The 9,675-nt window shown below is 40.1% G+C and overlaps 1 long non-coding RNA gene across 1 annotated transcript in view; it reads right to left on the bottom strand.

The window, feature by feature from the left end:
- The window catches only part of LOC112073828 (uncharacterized), a 28,105-nt gene extending 25,795 nt beyond the window's left edge, over window positions 1-2,310 (bottom strand). The window contains exon 1 of the long non-coding RNA XR_002894624.2: window positions 2,113-2,310. This is a non-coding gene — a long non-coding RNA (uncharacterized lncRNA). The remainder of the gene's footprint in view (window positions 1-2,112) is intronic.
- Window positions 2,311-9,675: the final 7,365 nt, after the last annotated feature.

The raw sequence follows: 9,675 nt of genomic DNA, 5'->3' as shown, positions 1-9,675 counted from the left end.
TCTGGAGAAGATATTGTTTTGGTTGTATTCAGCAATTTGGGATTTTGAAATGATTACAATGACTATGAGGTTAACGTGAAGACTGTCCCCTTTAATTGAGGGTATTTTAATCCATATCAGGTGATCGGTTAGCAAATTACAGCATTTTTGTACATAGTACAATAGTAGTACTAGTGTACATAGTCCCCCCATTTTAAAGGGCCAAAAGTATTGGGACAAATTCCTTGTGTATTAAGTAGTAGAATATATTTTATCCCATATTCAATGAGCACACAAATGACCACATTCAAGCTTGTGTGAAAAATTGTTTAGATAGTATTGGCTATTTGTTCTGGGATTGAGTTTCAAAGATTATTGGTCGTGGCTAACTAGAATTGTAATATATGGAGTAGTAGTAAGAGATAACTTATTCTGAAATACGGTACTAATCCTTGAATGATTTTGTGAATAATGACGAGTGAGACTGTAGCAGTTATACATCGCAGCTTATGGGTGAACTCCATCTGCACCGAACTATTCCCAGATTACGTTTACACTACAGCGTGTTTCAGTAGCAATGCTAGATTAGTCTAGACTGGGCCACAGGGTGGTTCGCCTGTCTTCGTTTATAAAGCCGTGTAAGACATGGGAAGATGATGGCCGTGTGGGGAACCCTAAATGGAGTAGTATTATTATAAACGTTTTGTTGTTATGATTTCATGGGCGGATATATGAAAGCTATAGGACCGTATGCGTCCAAAACCAAACGCACAGAGCGAGAACATAGTTCAGACTGAGCGTCGGCATTGGTACAAAACGTCGCCCATTCCAGAAAGACGCCCTTCAGTTCAAGTGAGTTTATGGGACAAGAAGTGGGCTATATGATCGGGCAGCATCATACGCGAGGGGAGGACCACCCATGTTCAGGAGAAATGGATGGAGATTAAGGCTCGTGTGGTCAGGAACAAAATTGAGACAGGCTGTGTGTCAGAACAAATTGAGAACGCGGTGAGCATGGATTCAGTCGTCGCTGGGTGGTCCAGGGAACAAATTGAGACAGCGCTCGGTTCCAGGAATTGAAGGCTGTAGTGTAGGAACAAATTGAGACGGTCGGTTCGACAATTGGACGCTCGTGGTGTCAGGGAACAATTGAAGACAGCGCTCGTGGTCAGGAACAAATTGAGACCAAGCGCTCGTGGTGTCAGGAACAAATTCGAAGACAGCGCTTCGTGGTTCCAGTGCAAGGACAGCCCTCCGGGTGAGACTTGAACAGCGCTCGTGGTGTCAAGGAACAAATTGAGACAGGTCGCTGCGTGGTGTCAGGGTAACAAATATAGACAGCCTCGTGGTTAGGAACAAAATTGAGAACGCGCTCGTGGTGTCAGGAACAAAATTGCATGGCTGTGGAGGAACAGAGGACGCGTTCGTGTGAGGTGTCAGGACAAAATTGGTAGGAGGAGCAGCGCGCTCGTCGAGGTGTAGGGAACAAATTCTGAGACATAGAGCGCCTCGTGGTGTCAGGAACAAATTGAGACAGCGCTCGTGGTGTCAGGAACAAATTGAGACAGCGCTCGTGGTGTCAGGAACAAATTGAGACAGCGCTCGTGGTGGAAAACATTTTTGGATCAACAACAGTGAGTAAAGCGTGTCATCGTGACACGCGGTACGTTGTCAGTTCTGAAGTAGGCAGGTAGCCTAGCGGTTACGAGCGTTGAGCAAGTAAGCGAAAGGTTGCTGGTTCGAATCTCCGAGCCGACTGGGTAAAAATAAAAATCTATCGATGTGCCCTACTGCAAGTAAATCGATCTGGATTGGAGTTTCTGCCCCACAATTTACATACCTAGGTGACCACCCCTCAGCCAGCTAACCTTAGCTACATATGAGATATTATCAAAGTAACTTTAGCTAGTTAATGTCGAAATCACTTTCACTTTAATCTCAACTTGAAGCCAAACATCGACAGCCATGGGAATCTTGTGAAACAACGCTCCACAAACTTGGTTAACTTTCTGACTAATACAACTTAATACCCAGTCACCCCAAACTAGCTAACTTTATAACATTATGATGGTCACTTGTCGAAAGTGTCTCTCTACGAAGTGTCCTTCCTCCCCTCTCCAGGTTAATACTCACCAAATAAGTCTTCTGTTGCTTCCCATTCGGTGTGTTACCTCCTCTCCAAATATGATACGAACTTGTATGTTGAAGTAAAGTAGAGAATGTTTGTCGTTGCAAGTGGAATCCACATTTCAGCTGTACCAGCAGCGGCGCCATCTTGCCAAAGGAAGGCGGGTTCCATAATCAACAAAGAGTACGTCACAGCAATGAGATTGATATTTCACCGGATGTATAAATGTGAAGCATCCGCTTGGCGTTACCACGGGAGAAGGACAGTTGTACTCATAAATGTAAATTCACCAATAAAAAAATCCACTCTTCCGTGTTTTCTATAAGGAATTTGACCAGTACATTAAGACCATTCTACATTCTTCTAATAAGAAAGCTGTTAAAACAATATGTGTGTTTCTTTTAAGGTCTTTGTATAATCTGTCATTTGTTGTACCCCCTAGKATATGTTATCGTTGTCTATTTATGTACTTATTGTATGTATACAGACTTTTCTACATTGGTAATACATTTTTWTTWAATAAATGTAAAAAGGAAGCCCAGTTGCAGGCATTGGGAGACGCTGGACCGAGATGGATTTGGTCGAAATTCTGCTAATTTTCTCATCGATGATACATTTGATGTTAATAAAATGTTCTGTTCCCAAAACTAGAATATATTACGAACAGAGGAATTGTATGTATGTATGTATTGTAAACAACTGTAAACAATTGTAAACAACGCTTTCTACGTTTTGTAGACTTTACTCTTTGCAAAAAAAACACACAAAAATGGCGTTGTTTAGAAGGAGTGCAAAGACAAATTTAGTTACGGTATAGTACACCAGCACTTCACAGAGTAGGCGTTCCCTAACGGAATATGCGCATGCGTGCTATAACGCGCCAATAGGATCTTGCCTGTTCTGCCCACTATGACTCGTTTGTTCCCATTTGAAACGACGTGCTGAGGTCTCTTTGTTATTAAAATCTTTGGTTACATTATTTCCGATTAGAACGAACTTCGTTCCGGTCGCCATTCATTCCTTTTTTTAAAGGAATAAAATGATAATAGCCATCTATGTGGCTATTTCGCAACATTTGGTTATTATATACGTAATTAAATAACATTACGTTTATTTCGTTGTTCAGCTTGGAATTTAGGTTTTACTCTTGTTATTGATAAGATTTCTAAACATACTGCTGTAAAACTATTGATAAGTTAATGGAAAGTTACTCAAGTAAAAGTGAAAGTCACCCAGTAAAATACTACTTGAGTAAAAGTCTAAAAGTATTTGGTTCTAAATATACTTAAGTATCAAACGTAAATGTAATATGTAAAATATATTTAAGTATCAAAAGWAAAAGTATAAATCATTAAAAAATAATTTTATTAAGCAAAGCAGATGGCACCATTTTCTTGTTTTTAAAATGTACGGATAGCCAGGGGTACACTCCAACACTGATGGCCATAATGCCTTATAGCCTCTTCACTGATGGCCATAATGCCTTATAGCCTCTTCACTGATGGCCATAATGCTTTATAGCCTCTACACTGATGGACATAATGCTTTATAGCCTCTACACTGATGGACATAATGCTTTATAGCCTCTACACTGGTGGACATAATGCTTTACACCATCTACACTGATGGACATAATGCTTTATAGCATCTACACTGATGGACACAATGCTTTATAGCCTCTACACTGATGGACATAATGCTTTATAGCATCTACACTGGTGGACATAACGCTTTATAGCCTCTACACTGGTGGACATAATGCTTTATAGCCTCTACACTGGTGGACATAATGCTTTATAGCCTCTACACTGATGGACATAATGCTTTATAGCCTCTACACTGATGGACATAATGCTTTATAGCCTCTACACTGATGGCTGATGGCCATAATGCTTATATGGCCTCTACAAACTGATGGCATAATGCTTTAGGCAACATCTACACTGATGGAGCCATAAATGCTTTAATAGCATCTACATGATGGACATATGCTTTATAGCCTCTACACTGATGGACATAATGCTTTATAGCCTTCTACACTGGTGGACATAAACTGCTTTATAGCCTCTACACTGGATGGACATAATGCTTTATAGCTCTTACACTGATGGACATAATGCTTTATAGCCTCTACACTGTGGACATAATGCTTTATAGCCCTACACTGATGGACATAATGCTTTATAGCTCTACATGATGGACATAATGCTTTATAAGCTCTTACACTGGATGGACATAAGCTTTATAGCCTCTACTGATGGACATAATGCTTTATAGCATCTACACTGTGGACATAACGCTTTATAGCCTCTACACTGATGGACATAATGCTTTATAGCTCTACACTGATGGACATAATGCTTTATAGCCTCTACACTGATGGACATAATGCTTTATAGCCTCTACACTGATGGACATAATGCTTTATAGCCTCTACAACTGATGGACATAATGCTTTATAGCCTACATACTGATGGACATAATGCTTTATAGCCTCTACACTGATGGACATAATGCTTTATAGCCTCTACACTGATGGACATAATGCTTTATAGCCTCTACACTGATGGACATAATGCTTTATAGCCTCTACACTGGATGGACATAATGCTTTATAGCCTCTACACTGATGGACATAATGCTTTATAGCCTCTACACTGTGGACATAATGCTTTATAGCCTCTACACTGATGGACATAAATGCTTTATAGCCTCTACACTGATGGACATAATGCTTTATAGCCTCTACACTGATGGACAATGCTTTATAGCCTCTACACTGATGGACATAAGCTTTATAGCCTCTTACACTGATGGACATAAATGCTTATAGGCCTCTACACTGATGGAATTAGATGCTTTATAGCCTCTACACTGATGGACATAATGCTTTATAGCCTCTACACTGATGGACACATAATGCTTTAATAGCATCTAACAACTGTGAGGACATAAGCTTTAATAGCGCCTCTAACTGATGGACATAATGCTTTTATAGCCTCTAACCTGATGGACATCAATGCTTTATAGCCTCTACACTGTATGCACATAATGCTTTATAGGCCTCTAACACTGATGGACAAAATGCTTTATAGCCTCTAAACACTGGATGACATAATGCTTTATAGCCTCTACACTGATGGACATAATGTTTTATAGCCTCTACACTGATGGACATAAATGCTATTAGTAGCCGTCTAACACTGGTGGGCCATCAATGCTTTGATAACCTACGCGAATACTTAGCTCTACACTGATTGGACATAAATGTCTTTAATAGCCTCTACACTGGGATAGTGCTACATGATACATAATGCTTTATACACCTCTACAACTGATGGACATAAATGCTTTAATGGCTCCTACACTGATGGCACATATGCTTTATTAGCATCTACACTGATGGCAAATGGTTTATACACTCTACACTGATGGACATAATGCTTTTACTGCCTCTACACTGATGGACAATAATCTAATAGCGACTACAATGATTGACATAGATGCTCTAGATACTATACACTGGATGGACATTAACGCTTCTATAGCCTCTACATGTGGACCATAATGCTTTAATAGCCAATCTACACTGGTGGACATATACGCTTTATAGCCTATCCTGAATGGCACATAATGCTTTAATAGGTCTTCATGATGGACATAAGCTTTATAGACTCTTCAGCTGATGCCATAATGCTTTATAGCCTCTACACTATGGACATAATCTTATAGCTCTACACTGATGGACATAAATGCTTTATAGGCTCTACACTGATGAACATAATGCTTTATAGCCTCTTCACTGATGGACATAATGCTTTATGCGACTCTTACACTGATGGACTAATGGTTTTATAGACCTCTACACTGATGGACCATATGCTTTATGCCTCATAACTGATGGATCATAATGCTTTATAGGGCCTCTACACTGATGGACATAATGCTTTATACTCTATACACTCGATGGACATAAGGCTTTATAGCCTCTACACTGATGGACCATATGCTTTAGTAGCCTCTAGCTGTGGACATCAATGTTTATAGCCTCTAACTGATGGACATAATGCGTTACACCATCTACACTGATTTGACATAATGCTTTATGCCTCTAACACTGGTGGCGATAATGCTTTATCGCCTCTTCACACTGATGGACATAATGGCGTTTTAGCCTCTTGACTGATGGACATGAAACATAGAACGCTTTAATAGCCTCTACAATGATGGACATTAATGCGTTACAGACATCTACACTGATGGACATAATGCTTTAATATCCTCTGCACTGATGGACATAATGATGTTGCTTTATTAGCCTCTGCTTTACACTGATGGACATAATGCTTTATAGCTCTACACTGTGGGACATAAATGCTTAGTTATTAGGCATCTACACTTGAATGGAATTAGATGCTTGTGATAATGCGTCTGTGACATAATGGTGGACAATAGTATGCGTTTGTATGTTATTGGGCGTCTCTCTTACCTCTTTGTGAGGTGGATCTACGTTAGGGTGTGCTTGAGCGCTCTTGATGGAAGAGATTAGCCTCCTACACGTGATGCTATCATAATGATCTCGTTATTAGCATGCTTCACTGATGGACTGATGGCTTTATAGCCCTACTACTGGGTGGACATAATGCTTTCATAGCCTCTACACTGATGGAACTAGAGCTTTAATAGGCTACTACAGCTGGTCGCGGACATAGGTCGAAACGCTTTATAAGTGCGCCTCTATTACTCTGGATTGGGACAATAAGTCGCTTATAGCCTCGTTCATGATGGACCATATACGCTTTATATGCCTCTACACTGATGGACATTATGCCTTATATTCTCTACACTGATTGGACATAATGCTTTATATCGGCCTCTAACTGATGGACATCATGGCTTTATAGCCTCTACACTGATGGACATAGAATGTGACTCTGTTATAGCCTCTACACTGATGGACATAAGATGCTTTAATAGGCTCATACACTGGGTGTGGAGGTCATAATGTCTCTTATACCTCAGCGTACACTGAATGGACTAATGGTCTTGAAGGTTGTATTGGCATCTACACTGATTGGAACATAAAGCTTTAATAGCTCTACAAACTGGTGGACATAAATGCTTTATCGCCTCTACAACTGATGGACATTAATGGCTTTATAGATCTACACCTGATGGACATAATTGCTTTATAGCCTCTACACTGATAGGACATAAATGCTTGTATTAGCCTCTAGCACGGATGGCATAAAGCTTAATAACCTTCTGACATTGATCGGACCTAATGCTTTATACGGCCTCTACACTGATGGACATAATGCTTTATAGGCATCTACAACTGATGGACATCAATGCTTTAATAGGCCTCTAGCACTGATGGACATAATGCTTTATAGCCTCCCTAACACTTGATGACATTAGAAGCTTTATAGCCTCTACATCTGAGGTGACATACTTGTTTATAGCCTCCACTGTGGACATAAGGCTTTATAAAGCTCTACACTGATGGACATAAGAGCTTTATCAGCCTCTACAAACTGACTGGACATAAGCTTTATAGCCTCGTACACTGATGGACATAATGCTTTATAGCCTCTACACTGGTGGCCATATGCGACCTTAATAGGCCTCTACACACTGATGGCATAATGCTTTCGCCCATCTACAGTGATGGACATACAATGGGCCCCCCTTTTATAGCATCTACCTGATGGACATAATGCTTTTATAGCCTCTAGCACTGATGGACCATAATGTGTTATAGTATAGCATCTACACTGGTGGAGCATAACGGCTTTATAGCCTCTAGCACTGGTGGACACTAATGCTTTATAGCCTCGGTACACTGGTGGAAGCATATTTCTTTAATTAGCCTTCTTACACTGAGTGGACATAATCTTTATAGCCTCTAACGTGCTGGACAATAATGCTTTATAGGCATCTACTCCACCAGTGTAGAGCTAGTTTTAAAGCATTATGTCGCATCAGTGTAAGAGGCTATAAAGCGCTTATGTCCACAGTGTAGAGGCTATAAAGCATTATGTCCACTCAGTGTAGAGGCTATAAAGGCTTATGTCCATCAGTGTAGAGCTATAAAGGCATTATGTCCAACAGTGTAGAGGTAAAAGCATTATGTCGCATCAGTGTAGAGCTATGAAGGCATTATGGCCACCAGTGTAGAGGCTATAAAGTTATGTCCATCAGAGTAGTAGAGGCTATAAAGCAATTATGTCCATCAGTGTAGAGCTTATAAAGGCCATTATGTCATCAGTGTAGAGGCTATAAAGCATTATGTCGCATCAGTGTAGAGGCTATAAAGCATGTATGTTCCACGTGTGAGGCTATAAAGCGATTATGTCATCAGTGTAGAGGCTATAAAGCATTATGTCCATCAGTGTAGAGGTATAAAGCATTATGTCCATCAGTGTAGAGCTATAAAGCATTAGGTCCATCAGAGTGTAGAGGCTATAAGCATTATGTCCGATCATGTAGAGGTTATAAAGCATTATGTCCATCAGTGTAGAGGCTATAAAGCATTATGTCCATCAGTGTAGAGGCTATAAAGCATTATGTCATCAGTGTAGAGGCTATAAAGCATTATGTCCATCAGTGTAGAGGCTATAAAGCATTATGTCCCATCAGTGTAGAGGCTATAAAGCATTATGTCCCATCCAGTGTAGATGCTATAAAGCATTATTGATCCCATCAGTGTATAGAGGCTATAAAGCATTATTCCACCAGTGTAGATGGCTTATAAAGGCATTATGTCGATGCAGTGTAGAGAGGCTATAGAAGCATTATGATGCCATCAGTGTAGAGGCTATAAAGCATTATGTCCATCTAGTGTGAGGCTATAAAGCAATTATGTCCCAGTGTAGAGATATAAGGCATGTGTCGGCATCAGTGTAAGGCTATATAAGCGATTATGTCCATCAGTGAGAGGCTATAAGCATTATGTCACGAGTGGTTAGAGGCTATTAAAGCATTATTGTCCATCAGTGTAGAGGCTATAAAGCATTATGTCCATCAGTGTGAGAGGCTATAAAGCATTATGTCCATCAGTGTAGAGGCTATAAAAGCATTATGTCATCAGTGTAGAGGCTATAAAGCATTTATGTCCATCAGTGTAGAGGCTATAAAGCTTATGTCCATCAGTGTAGAGGCTATAAGCATTATGTCCACCAGTGTAGAGGCTATAAAGCATTATGTCCATCAGTGTAGAGCTATAAAGCATTATGTCCATCAGTGTAGAGGCTATATAAGGCATTATGTCCATCAGTGTAGAGGCTATAAAGCATTATGTTCATCAGTGTAGAGGTATAAAGCATTATGTCATCAGTGTAGAGGTGCTATACAAAGCATTATGTCCATGCATGTAGTAGGCTTATAAAGTTCGTTATGTCGCATAGTGAATGAGGCTCTACTAAAGCATTGATGAGTCCGATATTTTATGTGTCAGAGGGTATATAAGCTTATTGATCCACCAGGTGTAGAGCGTGATATAAGCATGTTATGTCTCAATACCAGGTGGTAGATGTGGTAACGTGCATTAATGTCCATCTAGTGTA

Source organism: Salvelinus sp. IW2-2015, unplaced genomic scaffold (genome assembly GCF_002910315.2).
Source record: "Salvelinus sp. IW2-2015 unplaced genomic scaffold, ASM291031v2 Un_scaffold2386, whole genome shotgun sequence".
In the NCBI taxonomy this organism is placed as follows: Eukaryota; Metazoa; Chordata; class Actinopteri; order Salmoniformes; family Salmonidae; genus Salvelinus; species Salvelinus sp. IW2-2015.
Note: the sequence above shows the minus strand (reverse complement) of the source record. Positions and strands in the feature narration are given on the sequence as shown.